The following is a 24297-nucleotide window of genomic DNA, read 5'->3' on the forward strand; positions in this document are numbered from 1 at the left end:
GGCAATGGATAGAGAGGGCGTGACCACGCCCCTTTTCCTACACTTTTAATGGAAATTTGGAGAGTCAAAAATGCTGTATAAGTCCAGTCCATTGCAAAGGTGCTGTGTTGTCCTGCATCAGTACAGTGGTGGTGTCTCTGTGCTGCTGTATATGTACAGTGGTACTGCCGTATATGTCCAGTGATACTGCTGTATAAATCCAGTGATACTGCCATATATGTCCAGTGGTACTGCCATATAGATCCAGTGGTACTGGCCAGAGCCGGCCCTAACCAATATGATGCCCTAGGCAAGATTTTGGATGGTGCCCCCTAGCACCACCGCTAGTTCCGCCTCTGACCCTGCACCCCTTTCCCAGCACCATCACCCCACACCCATAGCAGTCCTTTTTTTGTTTTCCTACCCCTTGTAATTTAAATAAGAACAGTGTGCACATTCGGCGCACAGCCCAAAAAGGTATGTGTTTTTGCTGGCAAGGGGCATGGCCACACAATAGTACCCCCAATTCAAATTATCCCTCACAGTAGTGCAACTTTATTCAGAATTTATCATACGATAGTGTCCCTTATTCACATTACATCACACAGTAGTACCACTTTACTTTATATACGTTACTCCTCACAGTAGTGCCCTTCATTCACATAATATCATACTGAATTGCTCCTTATTCACATTACACCACACCATATTGCTCTTTATTCTTATTACACCACACCATATTGCTCTTTATTCACATTAGACCACACAGTAGTGCCCTTTCTATACGTTATGTCACACAGTAGAGCACCTTATACACATAATGCCATACATTGGTAATGCATTTATACACATAATACCACACAGTAATGCCCCTTACACATATGACACACATTATTAATGTCCTTATAAACATAATGCCCCTTACACATTATGCCAACCCTTATTAATGCCCTTATGCACATAATTTCCCTTACACATATGCCGCACATTGTTAATGCCCTTATACACATAATGACACACATAGTGCCCCTTACACATATGTTACACATTATTAATGCCCTTATACACATAATGACACATATAGTTCCTGGTGTGAGTCAACTGGTAGTTCTGCTAACGTCGAGTGCCTATTTTTTTTATGAAAATGCATCTTATTTGCATTTCTATGTAGCTAGGATGCACAAGCAGCTTCTGCTGATTAAAATGATATGCGGCATGCCTATATACATTGTTCGACTGTGGCTGTATCTGCATACGAAATGCTACACACAGAATATAGGTATGCCGCATATAATTTTAATCAGCAGAAGCTGCTTGTGCTCCTAGGCATACCAGATGCCTTAGGCAATTGCCTAGTTTGCCTATGCCTAGGGCCGGCTCTGGTACTGGCATATAAATCCAGTCCAGTGATACTGCAGTATATGTCCAGTGGTACTGCAATATAAATCCAGTGATACTGTCGTATATGTCATGTGGTACTGCCATATAATTCCAGTGATAGTGCCGTATATGTCCAGTGGTACTGCCGTATAAATCCATTGGTACTGCCGTATAAATCCAGTCCAGTGATACTGCCGTATATGTCCAGTGATACTGCTGTATTTGTCCAGTGGTACTGCCCTATATGTCCAGTGGTACTGCCATAAAAATCCAGTCCAGTGGTACTGCCATATACAGTAATTCCAGTGATACTGCCGTTTATGTCCAGTGATACTGCCGTATATATCCAGTGGTACTGCCATATATGTTCAGTGGTACTGCCATATAATTCCAGTGATACTGCTGTATATGTCCAGTGGTACTCCAATATAATTCCAGTGATAATGCCGTATAAATCCAGTGATACTGCCGTATAAGTCCAGTGATACTGACGTATAATTCCAGTGGTACTGGCATATAAATCCAATGGTACTGCCGAATAATTCCAGTGATACTGCCGCATAAGTCCAGTGATACTGCCGTATAATTCCAGTGGTACTGCCATATAAATCCAGTGATATTGCCGTATAAATCCAGTCCAGTGGTACTGCCATATAATTGCAGTGATACTGCTGAATAATTCCAGTGATACTGCCGTATAAGTCCAGTGATACTGCCATATAATTCCAGTGGTACTGCTGTTTAAGTCCAGTGATACTGCCATATAATTCCAGTGATACTGCTGTATAAATCCAGTGGTACTTGCATTGAAAGCCAGTACCACTGGAATTTTATGGCAGGATCAATGGACTTATTCACCAGTACCACTGGAATTATACGGCAGGATCCCTGGAACTATACATCAGTACCACTGGAATTATACGGCAGCATCACTGAACTTGTACGGCAGTACTACTGGAATTATATGGCAGGATCACTAGAGTTATATGCCAGTACCACTGGAATTATATGGCAGGATCACTGGAATGATACGGCAGTACCACTGGGCATATATGGCAGTATCACTGGAGTGTATTTATTTGCCAGTACCACTGGAATTATATGGCAGGATCACTGGAATGTGATGGCAGTACCACTGGAATTATACGGCAGCATCACTGAACTTGTACGCAGTACTACTGGATTTATATGGCAGTACCACTGGACATATATGGCAGTATCACTGGACTGGACTTATACGCCAGTACCACTGGAATTATACGGCAGGATAACTGGAATTATACGGCAGTACCACTGGATTTACACGGCAGTACCACTGCACATATATGGCAATATCACTGGACTGGACATTTATGCCAGTACCACTGGAATTATACGGCAGGATCACTGGAATTATACGACAATACCAATAGATTTATATGGCAGTACCACTGGACATATACAGCAGTATCACTGGACTGGATTTATATGCCAGTACCACTGGAATAATATGGCAGGATCACTAAATTTATACGGCAGGAATACTGGAATTATACGGCAGGATCACTGGAATTATACAGCAACATCACTGGAATTGTACGCTAGCACCACTGGAATTATACGGCAGGATCACTGGATTTATACACCAGTACCACTGGAATTACATGGCAGGATCACTGGCATTATACTTCAGTACCGCTGGAATTATACGGCAGGATCACTGAATTTATACCCAGTACCACTGGAATTATACGGCAGGATCATTGGAATGATACAGCAGTACCACTGGACTTATATGGCAGTACCACTGGACATATATGGCAGTATCACTGGACTGGAGTTGTACGCCAGTACCACTGGAAATATACGGCAGGATCACTGGAACTATATGACAGTACCACTGGACTTATATGGCAATACCACTGGACATACTGGACTGGATTTTTACGCCAGTACCACTGGAATTATACGGCAGTGTCACTGGACTGGATTTATATGCCAGTACTACTGGAATTATACGGCAGAATCACTGGAATTATACGGCAGTACCACTGGACTTATATGGCAGTACCACTGTATATATACGGCAGTATCACTGGACTGGATTTATATGCCAGTACCACTGGAATTATACGGCAGGATCATTGGAGTGATACGGCAGTACCACTGGATTTATATGGCAGTACCACTGGACATATATGGCAGTATCACTGGACTGGATTTATACACCAGTACCACTGGAATTATACGGCAGGATCACTGGAATTATATGGCAGGATCACTGGCATTATACTTCAGTACCGCTGGAATTATACGGCAGGATCACTGAATTTATACCCAGTACCACTGGAATTATACGGCAGGATCATTGGAATGATACAGCAGTACCACTGGACTTATATGGCAGTACCACTGGACATATATGGCAGTATCACTGGACTGGAGTTGTACGCCAGTACCACTGGAAATATACGGCAGGATCACTGGAACTATATGACAGTACCACTGGACTTATATGGCAATACCACTGGACATACTGGACTGGATTTTTACGCCAGTACCACTGGAATTATACGGCAGTGTCACTGGACTGGATTTATATGCCAGTACTACTGGAATTATACGGCAGAATCACTGGAATTATACGGCAGTACCACTGGACTTATATGGCAGTACCACTGTATATATACGGCAGTATCACTGGACTGGATTTATATGCCAGTACCACTGGAATTATACGGCAGGATCATTGGAGTGATACGGCAGTACCACTGGATTTATATGGCAGTACCACTGGACATATATGGCAGTATCACTGGACTGGAGTTGTACGCCAGTACCACTGGAAATATACGGCAGGATCACTGGAACTATATGACAGTACCACTGGACTTATATGGCAATACCACTGGACATACTGGACTGGATTTTTACGCCAGTACCACTGGAATTATACGGCAGTGTCACTGGACTGGATTTATATGCCAGTACTACTGGAATTATACGGCAGAATCACTGGAATTATACGGCAGTACCACTGGACTTATATGGCAGTACCACTGTATATATACGGCAGTATCACTGGACTGGATTTATATGCCAGCACCACTGGAATTATACGGCAGGATCATTGGAGTGATACGGCAGTACCACTGGATTTATATGGCAGTACCACTGGACATATATGGCAGTATCACTGGACTGGATTTATACACCAGTACCACTGGAATTATACGGCAGGATCACTAGAATTATATGGCAGGATCACTGGATTTTTTATGGCAGGATCACTGGAATTATACGGTAGGATCACGGGAACTATACTGCAAGATCAGTGGATTATTGGAATTAAACGACAGGATCAATGGATTTATACGCCAGTACCACTGGAATTATACGGCGGGATCACTGGATTTATTTGCCAGTACCACTGGAATTATACGGCAGTATCACTGGAATTCAATGGCAGTACCACTGGACATATAACGCAGTATCACTGACTGGATTTATATGCCAGTACTACAGGAATTATACGGCAGGATCACTGGAATTATATGCCAGTACCACTGGATTTATATGGCAGTACCACTTGACATATACGGCAGTATCACTGGGCTGGATTTATATGCCAGTACCACTGGAATTATATGGCAGGATCACTGGAGTGATACGGCAGTATCACTGGATTTATATGACAGTACCACTGGACATATACGGCAGTATCACTGGACTGGATTTATTTGCCAGTACCACTTGAATTATACGGCAGGATCACTGGAATGTGATGGCAGTACCACTGGAATTATACGGCAGCATCACTGAACTTATACGGCAGTACTACTGGACTTATATGCCAGTACCACTGGAATTATATGGCAGGATCACTGGAATGATACGGCAGTACCACTGGGCATATATGGCAGTATCACTGGAGTGTATTTATTTGCCAGTACCACTGGAATTATATGGCAGGATCACTGGAATGTGATGGCAGTACCACTGGAATTATACGGCAGCATCACTGAACTTGTACGCAGTACTACTGGACTTATATGGCAGTACCACTGGACATATATGGCAGTATCACTGGACTGGACTTATACGCCAGTACCACTGGAATTATACGGCAGGATAACTGGAATTATACGGCAGTACCACTGGATTTACACGGCAGTACCACTGGACATATATGGCAATATCACTGGACTGGACATTTATGCCAGTACCACTGGAATTATACGGCAGGATCACTGGAATTATACGACAATACCAATAGATTTATATGGCAGTACCACTGGACATATACAGCAGTATCACTGGACTGGATTTATATGCCAGTACCACTGGAATAATATGGCAGGATCACTAAATTTATACGGCAGGAATACTGGAATTATACGGCAGGATCACTGGAATTATACAGCAGCATCACTGGAATTGTACGCTAGCACCACTGGAATTATACGGCAGGATCACTGGATTTATACACCAGTACCACTGGAATTATATGGCAGGATCACTGGCATTATACTTCAGTACCGCTGGAATTATACGGCAGGATCACTGAATTTATACCCAGTACCACTGGAATTATACGGCAGGATCATTGGAATGATACAGCAGTACCACTGGACTTATATGGCAGTACCACTGGACATATATGGCAGTATCACTGGACTGGAGTTGTACGCCAGTACCACTGGAAATATACGGCAGGATCACTGGAACTATATGACAGTACCACTGGACTTATATGGCAATACCACTGGACATACTGGACTGGATTTTTACGCCAGTACCACTGGAATTATACGGCAGTGTCACTGGACTGGATTTATATGCCAGTACTACTGGAATTATACGACAGAATCACTGGAATTATATGGCAGTACCACTGGACTTATATGGCAGTACCACTGTATATATACGGCAGTATCACTGGACTGGCTTTATATGCCAGTACCACTGGAATTATACGGCAGGATCATTGGAGTGATACGGCAGTACCACTGGATTTATATGGCAGTACCACTGGACATATATGGCAGTATCACTGGACTGGATTTATACACCAGTACCACTGGAATTATACGGCAGGATCACTGGAATTATATGGCAGGATCACTGGATTTTTTATGGCAGGATCACTGGAATTATACGGTAGGATCACGGGAACTATACTGCAAGATCAGTGGATTATTGGAATTAAACGACAGGATCAATGGATTTATACGCCAGTACCACTGGAATTATACGGCGGGATCACTGGATTTATTTGCCAGTACCACTGGAATTATACGGCAGTATCACTGGAATTCAATGGCAGTACCACTGGACTTATACGGCAGTACCACTGGACATATAACGCAGTATCACTGCCTGGATTTATATGCCAGTACTACAGGAATTATACGGCAGGATCACTGGAATTATATGCCAGTACCACTGGATTTATATGGCAGTACCACTTGACATATACGGCAGTATCACTGGGCTGGATTTATATGCCAGTACCACTGGAATTATATGGCAGGATCACTGGAGTGATACGGCAGTATCACTGGATTTATATGACAGTACCACTGGACATATACGGCAGTATCACTGGACTGGATTTATTTGCCAGTACCACTTGAATTATACGGCAGGATCACTGGAATGTGATGGCAGTACCACTGGAATTATACGGCAGCATCACTGAACTTGTACGGCAGTACTACTGGACTTATATGGCAGTACCACTGGACATATATGGCAGTATCACTGGACTGGATTTATACGCCAGTACCACTGGAATCATAAAAGCTTGGAGAACCCGCCCGGAAGACCAATTGTGGCGGGAATAGATTCACTTACCTCAAACTTGTCCGAATATGCTGATGTCTTTTTAAAACAATATGTAAAGGATCTTCCATCATACCTCAAGGATACAACGTCGGTATTGAGCCTTCTCAAAGACATTGAGTGGAAGGACACATATATGTGGGCCACAATAGATGTCCAATCACTGTACACATGTATTGAGCATGAGCATGAGCATGAGAAAGGAGTAACAGCTTGCAAAGAATTTTTGGACAAAGATACCACGCTAACAACTAACCATAAAAATTTTATTTGTGACATCATGTATTTTATTCTTCATCATAATTATTTTAAATTCCTGGACCAATTTTATCTACAGCAGTGCGGCACCGCAATGGGTACTATTTTCGCGCTCAGTTTTGAAAATCTTTTTATGGGTTGTTGGGAAAAATCTTTTATATACGATCACCAAGTTTTTAACAGCAATATCATCTTATATCGTAGGTACATAGATGATATTTTAATAATCTGGGATGGAGACATGGAATGTTTTAACCAATTTTTTAAACATATTAGTACCAACGAAATGAATCTTGCTTTTACATCCAACACAAGCAGGGAGTCCATTGAGTTCTTGGATTTGATTCTCACAGGAGAAAATGGGAGAATTACCACCAAAAACTATGTGAAACACGTGGATACCAATAGCTATCTCCACTATAAAAGCAATCACCTGAAAAATTGGAAGAACAATATCCCATTCTCCCAATTCAGTAGACTCAAAAGAAAATGTAGTAAACCTGAGGACTGACAATCACAACTGGAGGTGTACAGAAGCAGATTCAAGCAAAAAGAGTACCCAGACACCATCCTGAAAGAAGCCATCACCAGAACCAATGAAACTGAAAGATCAAAACTGTTGGAATATAAAACAAGGGAAAAAACTAAGGACTCCATAGCATTCATAACAACTTTCTATCGACACGAAAATATGCAGATATCTACACCCTAACAGGAAAACCTTCACAGATGCAGAAAAAAAGAAGGAGTACAAGATCAAAGATTACATGAACTGCAACACACAGTCAGTCATATTCCTTCTGGAATGCGACTGCGGAAAACAATACATCGGGAAGACAAAGAGACCACTAAAACTAAGAATACAAGAGCATGTGAGGAATATTAAGAACAAAGTGGAAAGCCATGCTGTCTCCAAACACTTCATGGCAATACATAACTCCAATCCGGAGGCATTGACATTCAAATCCATTGAACTGGTTAAATTGGGAGACAGAGGTGGCGACCTGGCCAACAAACTGTCACGTCGTGAGATGTATTGGATTTTCCAACTACAGACATTACAACCAAAAGGATTTAACGACAATTATGAGATCGCCCCCTTCTTGTGAAAAATGGAAGTACAGATATAGCCGTATCTTTGCACATCACCCCCTCCCCCCGTATCCTTCCCTCCCTCTCCCTCCACCCCCCCACCCCCTCCCCACTCCATATCCTTACCACCCTCCCTCACCCTCACCTCCTCCCCCCCCTCCCCTCCCCCAACACACATTACTTGTTTGCACTTTTTAAATATCACTAAATTCGGTAGTATTGGAGTTACAACCAAGAAGGTACAATGTCGGTACAGTCAAACCGCGCTGGAAATGCCCAAATACGTCCGACCTTGGAAGCTAAGCAGTGCTGGGCCTGATCAGTACCAGTGAGGGGGACCACCTGGAAAGATCAGGTACTGTATAGTACAACAACAAATAGCTACCCGAGTAAGGTGTATACTCCATTTTAACCAAATCACAGACACATCCAGCCCACTTATATATATGAGTCATGTCTCCAGAATAAGACTAATCAGCACAGGCACTTTATGTATGCACTTTTTTTGCACTTTGATATACAGCTATCTGAGTAAGATGTATACTTTATTACTACCTCACAAAATAGAGCACTGGACACCCAGTATAATTATAGTCATGGGTTATGTCTTCTTAATATGAATAATCAGCATAGGCACTTTATGTATGCACTATATTGGCATATGCACCTTATATACTTCTCACTCGCTGTCATTATCTGTCATAACAAAGCTTTTAATTTTCATACAGTAATATTAAGTTTCTTACTGATCTCAACATTTATGTTGTTATTCTAATACCCCCTTGAGCCTGCATCCTGCATACTATCATTTTAAAGTTTATTTTTAATGACAATTACGTTTTACACACTTTTCTTTTTTTCTTTTTTCATGGGAACATTGTAAATAATACACAGGAATGTCCCATAAGATGATCCACTTAAAGATGGCCGCCGCACAGTGTTTAAACTACAAATCTCCACTGAAAAATGGCCACCATGATCAAAGAACTGCTTTCTACAGTCCTGCTTCTTCAGCCCGCGGTGCGCGCATGCGCAGTAACTAAACCGGAAGTGGGGCGGAAGTCGTGGATACGTCCGGATACCGGAAGAAGGGCGGAAGTCGCCGCTCTCACAGCAATGAACTCAGAACTAACTGCATTTTTAACCCCAAGGAACAATCGTTTTTATATACTAACTGTGGGTAATAGTCCCACTATATATGTAGCTATGTCTTAGCACTAGATGATCTGTTTATAAAAACGCAGCATGTGACAGTCAGTTTCTAAACAGGAAATGATGTCATAATTGTTTCCTGATTGCTACCACTATATATAGTCAGCTTGTCCCATTCTACCCCAGCCCTGTGATGAAGTCCAAGTGACGAAACGCGTTGGAAGACCTGTGCTTACATCATACCACAGATACGGAAAAATCTGCTTACTTGATTCATTGTAGTTTTATATTCATTTTAAGTGTTTTAGATCAGTTGTGATTGTGTTGTTGTCCCATTTTATATATATGTCTTTTATTGTTTATTTTTTATACTAAATAAATATTCTTTTATACATATATCATTGGCAATTTTTACTTTGACACCGGTGGTCGCTAATTATCCCTCATCCGCCCATTCCATTGCATTTTTCTCAGGGAATTACCACCCCTGTTTATTTTGAGGGACATAGTTGACGCCCCGTCTATAACATAGGGGAGTGTCACAAATACATTGCCATTTTCTTAAACATATCTGATTCATATCACATGTGGCGCAGTATTAATCCTTGTTTCTACACTTATATATATATATATATATATAGCAGTACGGTACAGTAGGCCATTGCTATTGATATATTACTGTCATATAATTCCACTCATTAGAAGATGGAGAACAAAAATGTGGAGGGTAAAGTAGGGAATGATCAAGATCTACTTCCACCTCGTGCTGAAGCTGCTGCCACTAGTCATGGCCGAGACGATGAAATGCCATCAACGTCGTCTGCCAAGGCCGATGCCCAATGTCATAGAAGAGAGCATGTAAAATCCAAAAAACAAAAGTTCAGTAAAATGACCCAAAAATCTAAATTAAAAGCGTCTGATGAGAAGCTGTGAATGCCAAATTGCTTTCTCACAAATATTTAAAATGCCCGCTCTAATATATATTGTAAACGCCTGCACCTCTTATTACCATGTGCCATGAATGTGTACTATACATAGCAAAACACTGCATCCCATAAGAGAAAACAATACACCCACACATTGTCTGAGTTCCAAAGCTCATTGATGTATATATATTTGTTATTAAAAGGATATGGATTCAAAATATATTACAATGTACAGTATACCTATAGTTACATGGATACAATAACACAGTAATCAGTTAATAGAAAATACATACAGTTACAGTTACAGGCCAGCATACAATACCATTCCCTCACTGCATCTTATATCTCTCTCTCTCTCTCTGTAAAATCATGTAGGATCTGGTCTAAAAGCAACTCCATCATCCTCTGGTACAAAACAGCAACTGCCTTCCTGGGATCCTATAAGGAAATCACTCCTTCCTCCAGAACCAGTTCCAGTCCCACACTCGACTCCTCATAAAAAAACCTCGCAAAAATAGAATATCCTGAAAAAAAAATGTTTGTCAGCGGGAAAGAGAGAAAAGAGAAATAGAACAAAACAACTCTTGTTCATAACAAATCAATTACAATGACTGGTCTCTCTGCAATCCTTTAGTACGCTCAGGTAGTGTTCAACAGTGCCACCTCTCAGTCTTCACAGAACAGAGTCTCTGGTGATACTTTTGCGATCTCACTCCATTTACGAGTTCCTTTCGGACTACCGACTTTCCTGCAATGGGAATCGTGGACCCAAGTCTCTCGGCTACTTTCACTGGGATAGTGCTGTCAACAAAACTTGGTATGGTCCTTCCCACCTGTCTATTAGGCAACCTGAGCGTAAGAACAATCACACAGTCTCTTGGTTCACAATCAAGACAGTTAGTATTTGGCATACCAGCAATCAACAGTTTCAAGTTCTTTTGTCAAGTTCTCAAATGCTGGCTCATCTCAATAAGGTACTGTACTGTCACCTCATTGGTGTATTTCTGATCATTGTGCGGATCAATCATGACATGGGGTTGTCTTCCAAAAACAACCAAAAAGACACAAAAACAAATTTCGAAGAGGGTGATTCGTTGAGTGAAGATCTGGGAGTGGTTCCGATGCTACATAATACTAGCGGCAGTATCTATGATCACAATAGTAAAATTTCAAGCTTTGCTCCTACTTCTAGGGGTACCATTATCTACACACAAATTTTTGCGCAATTTTTTCTTTGCAGTAAACACAGCAGCATCCGTGGCGGCAGGAAATGCCTCTACCCAGTTTGAGAAAACAGCAGTGCACACCAATACATAGCAATAATTCCTAAAGGGTGTTAACTGTACAAAGTCGATTTGTATTTCCTGAAAAGATCCATCTGCAGGAGGGATATGGGATGGCTCTGTTGGTATTGCTTTACCAATATTCTTCCTCAAGCAAGCAAGACAGGTCATTGCTCTCTTACCTGCATGAGAATAGAATCCTGGCGCACACCAGTAAGCTCTCATCAGCCTGCACATACCCTCTTTACCTAGATGAGTCAGACCGTGTGCCATCTCAGCTTGACTTGGAAGGTATGCTCTGGGGGCTACTGGCTTACCGTGTCCACCTGTCCACAGTCCAGAGGACTCCTGGCCATACCTTTTTGTCCTCCAGACTGCCTTTTCCTGTAGGGAACACAAATTTTTCATTTTAATTTACTATCGTGTGTTAGCAATGTAGAGTACCATGAGCATAACTCAAAAAAAAAAAAGAAACATCTCTAGAGGAGAGAAAGAAGAAGAAATTGAAAAAGAAAATGTCAGGTTTGCCATTCACCAACAGGCATATCAGTGTCTATACAAAATTTCCCTTCACCAGTATTCCCATTCTCCACCCTTTGTGCATGACAAGGCACACTGCAGTAATACTGGTGTTATCGTGCTGTTGAGATATACTGGGTTTGGGCAGAACTCTGAAGGACCTAGGCATGTGGAGTTTGAACTGTAATTGGGTCCATGTATTGTACCACCCTGTGTGAACGCAAAAGATGAAGAGGAAACTGTAGAGAAACAGAATAGAGGTTGGTGACATATGAGTTTGTAGAGGTGAAGATTTAATAAAAATTTGACAACTGGATTGGGGACTACGGGGAAGTGATTGTCTACTTGGTCTACTCCCCTTAAAAAATTTCTGTGTTTATCGTATCGCTATTGGGACTATCCCAGCCATCAATCCAGTGTCCTGTCCATCCTAAGTTCATAGGGAACTCGGTATCTGTGAGATAATTTCCTCTACCTGTGATGGACATGCATCTAGAACAGTAGAATGCGACATTAGTCTTTGTGGGTGTCTAACATACTTTGTACTTCCTGAGCGGGAGCACAGTATATGTATATCATATCTAACAAAATTAAGTTAATCAGGGGCCATTTCTGCTAGGAAAAGGAAGCAAAAGTTTAGAGGCCCCATCTTAACCCCAGCAAGTTTTGTCAAAGGGTAATGTTGCATTTATTTTGTTCTTCCCAGCCGAATCTGTGTTTTCTATATGGCTTATGATTCCTTACTATATGTCCCTTGGTCCCGTCTATGTGTTTAATAATGTGGCTTGTGTTTTCTGTCTAGGGAATCTATATTGACTATGTGTCCTACTACTCCTACAATCTCTGGCAAAATGCCCTTCCTTCCGACAAGTGTAACATATTATTGACCATTAGGGATCTGGGGTTTGGACTGATGGGTCTTTCCTGTATGTGCCAGTATACTTACCGTCCTCAACCTCTCCACCTGTTGTTCTCTGCGCCTAGCACTATTCTTGTGATTTTCAATAGCACACTATCTAAGATTAGCTACTGTGACCCCTTTCCAATTTTGCAAAGAAGTCTGCACCCTGACACTCAATGCCTTATTGAGCCTGTCCATTTGCACAGAGACAGCCACCTCCCATTTGCCGAATTAGTGTTTACCAGTGATCTTATCCAGATGGAGAGTTTTCTATTACTGCAAGAGACAAAAACAAAAAAAAAGTTTAACAAGCTTCTAGGTCATGCGAAGTATTCATTCAATCCTTCTCATCCCGTATAAAGGGTCTGTACATGGTCCAACAAACATTTCCGAGCTCATCTTGACTAGGGGCATTACTAGGAATGAATACTTCTTATATGGTAACTAAAAGAAATACCCGGGGGTTACCTTGTCTCTGTCCGCTTTCCTACTGGCAAATACTAATGTGCGGACAGGTTTTTCTCCATTTCTGACGTTACTTTCTTGATTTTTTTGTTTTATTTTTGGGTTTTACTATATATGTACACAAATTATACCATACTTACCTGTTCCACTGGTCTCAGCCACTTTTCCCACAGGCTACTGCTCTTCTTTTACCGGTTGGATACTCCTCTGGGTGCATGAGAAATGGCTGAAAACAATCAGGTCACCTTCTCCTCCTAAATAAAACTTAAACATTCATTAGTACATATATAGGTCACAGTCATATTTTTCATATTTTTAATATTTTCTATAGTTTGTATGCTGGCCGTAACTGCTTCCACATCTACATATTAGAGATGAGCGGGTTCGGTTCCTCGGAATCCGAACCCGCCCGAACTTCAGGTTTTTTTACACGGGGCCGAGCGACTCGGATCTTCCCGCCTTGCTCGGTTAACCCGAGCGCGCCCGAACGTCAGCATCCCGCTGTCGGATTCTCACGAGGCTCGGATTCTATCGCGAGACTCGGATTCTATATAAGGAGCCGCGCGTCGCCGCCATTTTCACACGTGCATTGAGATTGATAGGGAGAGGACGTGGCTGGCGTCCTCTCCGTTTATAGAGAAGAGAGTGAGACTAGAGTAGAGAGAGACTCAGTATTTACTTTAGTAATTTTGGGGAGCATTAGGAGGAGTACTACTACTTGCTGAAGTGATAGTGTGACTGTATATCTGACTTGTGGGGGAGACAGTGGGGAGCAGTTAGAGTCTGAGAGCAGGAGTACATATTTTAACGTACAGTGCACACTTTTGCTGCCAGAGTGCCACACTGCCATTGTGACCACACTGACCACCAGTATATATTGTGATTGTCTGCTTAGGAGTACTACTTGCAAGTTGCTGATAGTGTGACCAGTGACCTGACCACCAGTTTAATTAATCACCACCAGTTTAATATATATATATATATATATAATTGTATATAATATATATATAATTGTATACCACCTACCCGTGTTTTTTGTTTTTTTTTCTTTCTTCTTGATACATACTACTATAGTAGCTTACTGTAGCAGTCTGCGGTGCTGCTGAGCTGACAGTGTCCAGCAGGTCCGTCATCAGTCATTACATAATAAATATATATACCTGTCCGGCTGCAGTACTAGTGATATTATATATATATATATTAATTTCATCTCATTATCATCCAGTCTATATTAGCAGCAGACACAGTACGGTAGTCCACGGCTGTAGCTACCTCTGTGTCGGCAGTCGCTCGTCCATCCATAATTGTATACCACCTACTCGTTGTTTTTTTTTTTTCTTTCTTCTTGATACATACTACTATAGTAGCTTACTGTAGCAGTCTGCGGTGCTGCTGAGCTGACAGTGTCCAGCAGGTCCGTCATCAGTCATTACATAATAAATATATATACCTGTCCGGCTGCAGTACTAGTGATATTATATATATATATATATTAATTTCATCTCATTATCATCCAGTCTATATTAGCAGCAGACACAGTACGGTAGTCCACGGCTGTAGCTACCTCTGTGTCGGCAGTCGCTCGTCCATCCATAATTGTATACCACCTACCCGTTGTTGTTTTTTTTTCTTTCTTCTTGATACATACTACTATAGTAGCTTACTGTAGCAGTCTGCGGTGCTGCTGAGCTGACAGTGTCCAGCAGGTCCGTCATCAGTCATTACATAATAAATATATATACCTGTCCGGCTGCAGTACTAGTGATATTATATATATATATATATATTAATTTCATCTCATTGTCATCCAGTCTATATTAGCAGCAGACACAGTACGGTAGTCCACGGCTGTAGCTACCTCTGTGTCGGCAGTCGCTCGTCCATCCATAATTGTATACCACCTACCCGTGGTTTTTTTTCTTTTCTTTCTTCTTGATACATACTACTATAGTAGCTTACTGTAGCAGTCTGCGGTGCTGCTGAGCTGACAGTGTCCAGCAGGTCCGTCATCAGTCATTACATAATAAATATATATACCTGTCCGGCTGCAGTACTAGTGATATTATATATATATATATATATATATTAATTTCATCTCATTATCATCCAGTCTATATTAGCAGCAGACACAGTACGGTAGTCCACGGCTGTAGCTACATCTGTGTCGGCAGTCGCTCGTCCATCCATAATTGTATACCACCTACCCGTGGTTTTTTTTTTTTCTTTCTTCTTGATACATACTACTATAGTAGCTTACTGTAGCAGTCTGCAGTGCTGCTGAGCTGACAGTGTCCAGCAGGTCCGTCATCAGTCATTACATAATAAATATATATACCTGTCCGGCTGCAGTACTAGTGATATTATATATATATATATTAATTTCATCTCATTATCATCCAGTCTATATTAGCAGCAGACACAGTACGGTAGTCCACGGCTGTAGCTACCTCTATGTCGGCAGTCGCTCGTCCATCCATAAGTATACTAGTATCCATCCATCTCCATTGTTTACCTGAGGTGCCTTTTAGTTGTGCCTATTAAAATATGGAGAACAAAAATGTGGAGGTTCCAAAATTAGGGAAAGATCAAGATCCACTTCCACCTCGTGCTGAAGCTGCTGCCACTAGTCATGGCCGAGACGATGAAATGCCAGCAACGTCGTCTGCCAAGGCCGATGCCCAATGTCATAGTACAGAGCATGTAAAGTCCAAAACACCAAATATCAGTAAAAAAAGGACTCCAAAATCTAAAATAAAATTGTCGGAGGAGAAGCGTAAACTTGCCAATATGCCATTTACCACACGGAGTGGCAAGGAACGGCTGAGGCCCTGGCCTATGTTCATGGCTAGTGGTTCAGCTTCACATGAGGATGGAAGCACTCAGCCTCTCGCTAGAAAAATGAAAAGACTCAAGCTGGCAAAAGCACCGCAAAGAACTGTGCGTTCTTCGAAATCCCAAATCCACAAGGAGAGTCCAATTGTGTCGGTTGCGATGCCTGACCTTCCCACCACTGGACGTGAAGAGCATGCACCTTCCACCATTTGCACGCCCCCTGCAAGTGCTGGAAGGAGCACCCGCAGTCCAGTTCCTGATAGTCAGATTGAAGATGTCAGTGTTGAAGTACACCAGGATGAGGAGGATATGGGTGTTGCTGGTGGTGGGGAGGAAATTGACAAGGAGGATTCTGATGGTGAGGTGGTTTGTTTAAGTCAGGCACCCGGGGAGACACCTGTTGTCCGTGGGAGGAATATGGCCGTTGACATGCCTGGTGAAAATACCAAAAAAATCAGCTCTTCGGTGTGGAAGTATTTCAACAGAAATGCGGACAACATTTGTCAAGCCGTGTGTTGCCTTTGTCAAGCTGTAATAAGTAGGGGTAAGGACGTTAACCACCTCGGAACATCCTCCCTTATACGTCACCTGCAGCGCATTCATAATAAGTCAGTGACAAGTTCAAAAACTTTGGGCGACAGCGGAAGCAGTCCACTGACCAGTAAATCCCTTCCTCTTGTAACCAAGCTCACGCAAACCACCCCACCAACTCCCTCAGTGTCAATTTCCTCCTTCCCCAGGAATGCCAATAGTCCTGCAGGCCATGTCACTGGCAATTCTGACGATTCTTCTCCTGCCTGGGATTCCTCCGATGCATCCTTGCGTGTAACGCCTACTGCTGCTGGCGCTGCTGTTGTTGCTGCTGGGAGTCGATGGTCATCCCAGAGGGGAAATCGTAAGACCACTTTTACTACTTCCACCAAGCAATTGACTGTCCAACAGTCCTTTGCGAGGAAGATGAAATATCACAGCAGTCATCCTGCTGCAAAGCGGATAACTGAGGCCTTGACAACTATGTTGGTGTTAGACGTGCGTCCGGTATCCGCCATTAGTTCACAGGGAACTAGACAATTTCTTGAGGTAGTGTGCCCCCGTTACCAAATACCATCTAGGTTCCACTTCTCTAGGCAGGCGATACCGAGAATGTACACGGACGTCAGAAAAAGACTCACCAGTGTCCTAAAAAATGCAGTTGTACCCAATGTCCACTTAACCACGGACATGTGGACAAGTGGAGCAGGTCAGGGTCAGGACTATATGACTGTGACAGCCCACTGGGTAGATGTATGGACTCCCGCCGCAAGAACAGCAGCGGCGGCACCAGTAGCAGCATCTCGCAAACGCCAACTCTTTCCTAGGCAGGCTACGCTTTGTATCACCGGTTTCCAGAATACGCACACAGCTGAAAACCTCTTACGGCAACTGAGGAAGATCATCGCGGAATGGCTTACCCCAATTGGACTCTCCTGTGGATTTGTGGCATCGGACAACGCCAGCAATATTGTGTGTGCATTAAATATGGGCAAATTCCAGCACGTCCCATGTTTTGCACATACCTTGAATTTGGTGGTGCAGAATTTTTTAAAAAACGGCAGGGGCGTGCAAGAGATGCTGTCGGTGGCCAGAAGAATTGCGGGACACTTTCGGCGTACAGAGAATGATTTCAACATTGTACAAGGTTCTGCAACCCTTTGAACTTGCCACACGTGAAGTCAGTTCAGACACTGCCAGCCTGAGTCAGGTCATTCCCCTCATCAGGCTTTTGCAGAAGAAGCTGGAGACATTGAAGGAGGAGCTAACACGGAGCGATTCCGCTAGGCATGTGGGACTTGTGGATGGAGCCCTTAATTCGCTTAACAAGGATTCACGGGTGGTCAATCTGTTGAAATCAGAGCACTACATTTTGGCCACCGTGCTCGATCCTAGATTTAAAACCTACCTTGGATCTCTCTTTCCGGCAGACACAAGTCTGCTGGGGTTCAAAGACCTGCTGGTGAGAAAATTGTCAAGTCAAGCGGAACGCGACCTGTCAACATCTCCTCCTTCACATTCTCCCGCAACTGGGGGTGCGAGGAAAAGGCTCAGAATTCCGAGCCCACCCGCTGGCGGTGATGCAGGGCAGTCTGGAGCGACTGCTGATGCTGACATCTGGTCCGGACTGAAGGACCTGACAACGATTACGGACATGTCGTCTACTGTCACTGCATATGATTCTCTCCCCATTGAAAGAATGGTGGAGGATTATATGAGTGACCGCATCCAAGTAGGCACGTCACACAGTCCGTACTTATACTGGCAGGAAAAAGAGGCAATTTGGAGGCCCTTGCACAAACTGGCTTTATTCTACCTAAGTTGCCCTCCCACAAGTGTGTACTCCGAAAGAGTGTTTAGTGCCGCCGCTCACCTTGTCAGCAATCGGCGTACGAGGTTACTTCCAGAAAATGTGGAGAAGATGATGTTCATTAAAATGAATTATAATCAATTCCTCCGTGGAGACATTGACCAGCAGCAATTGCCTCCACAAAGTACACAGGGAGCTGAGATGGTGGATTCCAGTGGGGACGAATTGATAATCTGTGAGGAGGGGGATGTACACGGTGATATATCGGAGGATGATGATGACGTGGACATCTTGCCTCTGTAGAGCCAGTTTGTGCAAGGAGAGATTAATTGCTTCTTTTTTGGTGGGGGTCCAAACCAACCCGTCATTTCAGTCACAGTCGTGTGGCAGACCCTGTCACTGAAATGATGGGTTGGTTAAAGTGTGCATTTCCTGTTTATACAACATAAGGGTGGGTGGGAGGGCCCAAGGACAATTCCATCTTGCACCTCTTTTTTCTTTTTTTCTTCTTTGCGTCATGTGCTGTTTGGGGAGTGTTTTTTGGAAGGGCCATCCTGCGTGACACTGCAGTGCCACTCCTAGATGGGCCAGGTGTTTGTGTCGGCCACTAGGGTTGCTTATCTTACTCACACAGCTACCTCATTGCGCCTCTTTTTTTCTTTGCGTCATGTGCTGTTTGGGGAGTGTTTTTTGGAAGGGCCATCCTGCGTGACACTGCAGTGCCACTCCTAGATGGGCCAGGTGTTTGTGTCAGCCACTAGGGTCGCTTATCTTACTCACACAGCTACCTCATTGCGCCTCTTTTTTTCTTTGCGTCATGTGCTGTTTGGGGAGTGTTTTTTGGAAGGGCCATCCTGCGTGACACTGCAGTGCCACTCCTAGATGGGCCAGGTGTTTGTGTCGGCCACTAGGGTCGCTTATCTTACTCACACAGCTACCTCATTGCGCCTCTTTTTTTCTTTGCGTCATGTGCTGTTTGGGGAGTGTTTTTTGGAAGGGCCATCCTGCGTGACACTGCAGTGCCACTCCTAGATGGGCCAGGTGTTTGTGTCGGCCACTAGGGTCGCTTAGCTTAGTCATCCAGCGACCTCGGTGCAAATTTTAGGACTAAAAATAATATTGTGAGGTGTGAGGTATTCAGAATAGACTGAAAATGAGTGGAAATTATGGTTTTTGAGGTTAATAATACTTTGGGGTCAAAATGACCCCCAAATTCTATGATTTAAGCTGTTTTTTAGTGTTTTTTGAAAAAAACACCCGAATCCAAAACACACCCGAATCCGACAAAAAAAATTCGGTGAGGTTTTGCAAAAACGCGGTCGAACCCAAAACACGGCCGCGGAACCGAACCCAAAACCAAAACACAGAACCCGAAAAATTTCAAGTGCACATCTCTACTACATATGGCGGTGTACTTGCATTCTCTTTTTTTTTTCTACTTGTTTATTGTTGCTACAAGTTCAAACAGTTCTTATATTTCCATTCTTGTCTTATATGACTTTGGTTAGACATACCACCTGCAATACCTTAGGATCAAACCCACCAACCGCTCTTGCTGCCACAGGTTTAAACACTTGGTATGTCTGACCCTTTGTTTTCTGGATTTTATCAGACATATTCTTATCCTTAAGTTCTGCAGTACCTCTGGTTCAAAGCTGCCCACCTTAGGGAATGGTATCCTATCTTTGTCAGTCATACGTAACCATTCATTGCAAAAAGCCTCCGTGTGTGAACCATACTTTTCACACATAATAAACCTTGCTGACCCTCTCGGTCGCAATTATGACCTTATCGGTCCCACTTCTTCAGCCTGAACCCTAGCTACCAAACGCCCACTGCTTGTGCAATTGGGTCCCATCGCGGACTTTTTGCCAATAGACGCAATCCCCAATGCACACCGCAGATAGACGGTGAAAGACACCTAGCGCTTTCACTCGCTCCTTCTCCGCTGAGTACCACGACTCACTCCAATAGTGAACACCGCGTACCCAGTGAGGCCCTATTGGTTTCTATTTACTGGAAGTGTTATGAGTGACTTACCTTTTCCAGTAAATATCTGCTACTGGAGAGTTTCCTGAGAGAGACCAGTGAAAACTCCCTATACACTTATACACAAATCACGCTTGCGTATGCTCCACACAGCGCTAATGTTACCGCGATTTTACGCAAAAGCTCGTAAAAGGGGTATCAAGTTGCGCTATGTACCGCACCCACAAACGCGCGGTCCAATCGCACAGCGTATAGGTACTTGTTACCTATCTGCTGTACAACCACGGGTCGATGTACAAACTGCGACCCTCAGCTTGGAGCGTAACAAAAAACCTTTTTACTTCAATACTACACAATGCACAATTCCCTATTACGCTCCTCTGCAAATCTCCTCACGATTTGCATATTTCAATCTATATTAACGTGAGTCAGCCGCCTCACGCCACCAAGCCTCCACTTACTTGGTGTACCACGGGACCCGATTTCCGGGGTTCAAATCCACTCACCCCTACGTTCGCTCACTCAAATATACTTTGGTTTTTCTGTACAGAAAACTTTAATTCATTCGGATAGGCAGCTTTACCCCCAGAGGCAATACAGTTTTTAAACTAAATTTAGAGTAACCCGCTTTTGAAATCGGATAGTTTTGTGCTATTGTAGCCTGGCTACTGTCCCACTTTAATTGAACAAATATCATGTGCTTTTATTATGCGCACACAACCCTACGCAAGCTTGCGTAATTACGCAACAGTGCGTACCCCTATGCCACGTGTGCGGCCTGGCGCCACGTGCACGTTTTTGTATGCTGTCCTCACGTTCCGTACCACGTGTACCAATGTGCGTACGCAATAAAACAAATCACACAACTCTATAAATGTGAACAATACTAATTATTATTGCCCACTAGACACAACTTGTTCTGTATAAACTTTTATGCAGACCTGCGTTTGTGTCTTTACACTTACTTCCTTAAAATACTGTTATTTCAAATTTACCTATATAGCAACAAATGTATCCTATTTCACACAGATCTATAATGACTGCAATAATCTATAATTTAAATGATATGATTCAGATTGGATAACTATCTTGCAGAACATACACTGATATAAATATACACATAATTATAATAATATTATATATATATATATATATATATATATCATTCACTAGCCTTTTATGAGACACCTTACCTCTTATTTGCATATCAAAGCTATGTACTTTTGCCTGCCTGTAAAAGTGGTTAAACCAGTTAATTAGCATTTTAATGCCTATCTTATAGCAGAGAGTTAAATAAATCCTGGGAAAGAAGAAGAAAGAAAAAAAAGTATTTGATGTGATCAAGGAAACTAATTGTTCTGAGCAGACTGAAAATCAGCTATTTATAAAGTGACCTTCCTAAAATGGCCACTGCTCCTCCCTCTTCCACATCCATGAGGTTTACACAAAATGGTGGACAGGCCATGTGGTTAGTCCAAAAAGGAGGACAGACCATGCGGCTTCCTTTGTCACAAAGAAATCACACATTATACAAGCACCAGAAGTTATTTTAGGCCTGAGTTAAGAAAAACTATATCAAGGCTATGCAGCAACTTTTAAATGTACTTTTAAACCTACTTAACAGATAAACAATCCAATCTGAATCAAACACAATATGACTTATTTGAACTTTGTTTTGCAACAGTAAAAATAAATTTTAGCATTTTAAATATTATGAGAAACGCATTGTCCCTTGAATTTTTTCATATCATTGGCTTACTGATAACACAACAATACACGTGGATATTATTCATCAGCGTCGCGATGCGTCCATCGGAGCCGGTCGATCACAGCCGCGTTTGTAATGTACAGTGCATCATTAAGACCATGATATCCCGTAAGAGCCCTCATCTGTGAATGCCAAATTGCTTTCTCACAAATATTTAAAATGCCTGCTCTAATATATGTTGTAAACGCCTGCACCTCTTATTACCATGTGCCATGAATGTGCACTATACATAGCAAAACACTGCATCCCATAAGAGAAAACAATACACCCACACATTATCTGAGTTCCAAAGCTCATTGATGTATATATATTTGTTATTAAAAGGATATGGATTCAAAATATATTACAATGTACATTATACCTATAGTTACATGGATACAATAACACAGTAATCAGTTAATACAAAATACATACAGTTACAGGCCAGCATACAATACCATTCCCTCACTGCATATTATATCTCTCTCTCTCTGTAAAATCATGCAGGATCTGGTCTAAAAGCAACTCCATCATCCTCTGGTACAAAACAGCAACTGCCTTCCTGTGTGATCAACAATGTGTTATCTAGTTTGGGGGAGGGGACTTTCTCATTCATGATGAGTCACTGGTTTGTTCGTGTGCTGAAGAGGTTCAGCCTTGGGGACGTCTGAGGGGCTGGCCTGAGCTTCCTGTCCACTACCTGTTTGGAATATCTATTGTTCTAATAAAAGTGATTTTAGCTTTTATACGTTTAATCATAATTCCTTGTTGCAATGTCCTACAACTTAATAACAAGTATCAAATGAATCTACACATTAATCTGGTTGCTTTAATAGTAAATATGACAGGTCTATCTTGCTTCGTTCAAATAATACACATACATGACATTACTTCATTATATAATTTTAAATCATCATGATGTCTGGCGCTTGATATTATTATAATTATGTACTGCATGAAATAAGTGTCGAATCCATCTCTGTGGCATGTCCGTGTAAATGTGTGTGTTACCATATATTGCTGTGCTCGCTGCGCGTATTTGCAAGTATAGCGACTCATAATGTGTGTAGTTTGTATGTTTTTATTTATGTAATACTTTTGACTTCGACAAAGCGTAAACTTGCCAATATGCCATTTACGACACGGAGTGGCAAGGAACGGCTGAGGTCCTGTCCTATGTTCATGGCTAGTGGTTCAGCTTCACATGAGGATGGAAGCACTCATCCTCCCGCTACAAAAATGAAAAGACTTAAGCTGGCAAAAGCGCAGCAAAGCACTGTACGTTCTTCTAAATCACAAATCCCCAAGGAGAATCCAATTGTGTCGGTTGCGATGCCTGACCTTCCCAACACTGGACGGGAAGAGGTGGCGCCTTCCACCATTTGCACGCCCCCTGCAAGTGCTGGAAGGAGCACCCGCAGTCCAGTTCCTGATAGTCAAATTGAAGATGTCACTGTTGAAGTACACCAGGATGAGGATATGGGTGTTGCTGGCGCTGAGTAGGAAATTGACAAGGAGGATTCTGATGGTGAGGTGGTTTGTTTAAGTCAGGCACCCGGGGAGACACCTGTTGTCCGTGGGACGAATATGGCCATTAACATGCCTGGTCA

The 24297-nt window shown here is 42.6% G+C and overlaps 1 pseudogene; it reads left to right on the plus strand.

Annotated features, from left to right (window-relative positions):
• Positions 1 to 8780: 8780 nt before the first annotated feature.
• LOC134945046 (5S ribosomal RNA) lies at positions 8781 to 8899 on the plus strand (annotated as a pseudogene).
• The last annotated feature ends 15398 nt before the right edge of the window (positions 8900 to 24297 follow it).

Source organism: Pseudophryne corroboree, chromosome 1 (assembly GCF_028390025.1).
Source record: "Pseudophryne corroboree isolate aPseCor3 chromosome 1, aPseCor3.hap2, whole genome shotgun sequence".
NCBI classification, from domain to species: Eukaryota; Metazoa; Chordata; class Amphibia; order Anura; family Myobatrachidae; genus Pseudophryne; species Pseudophryne corroboree.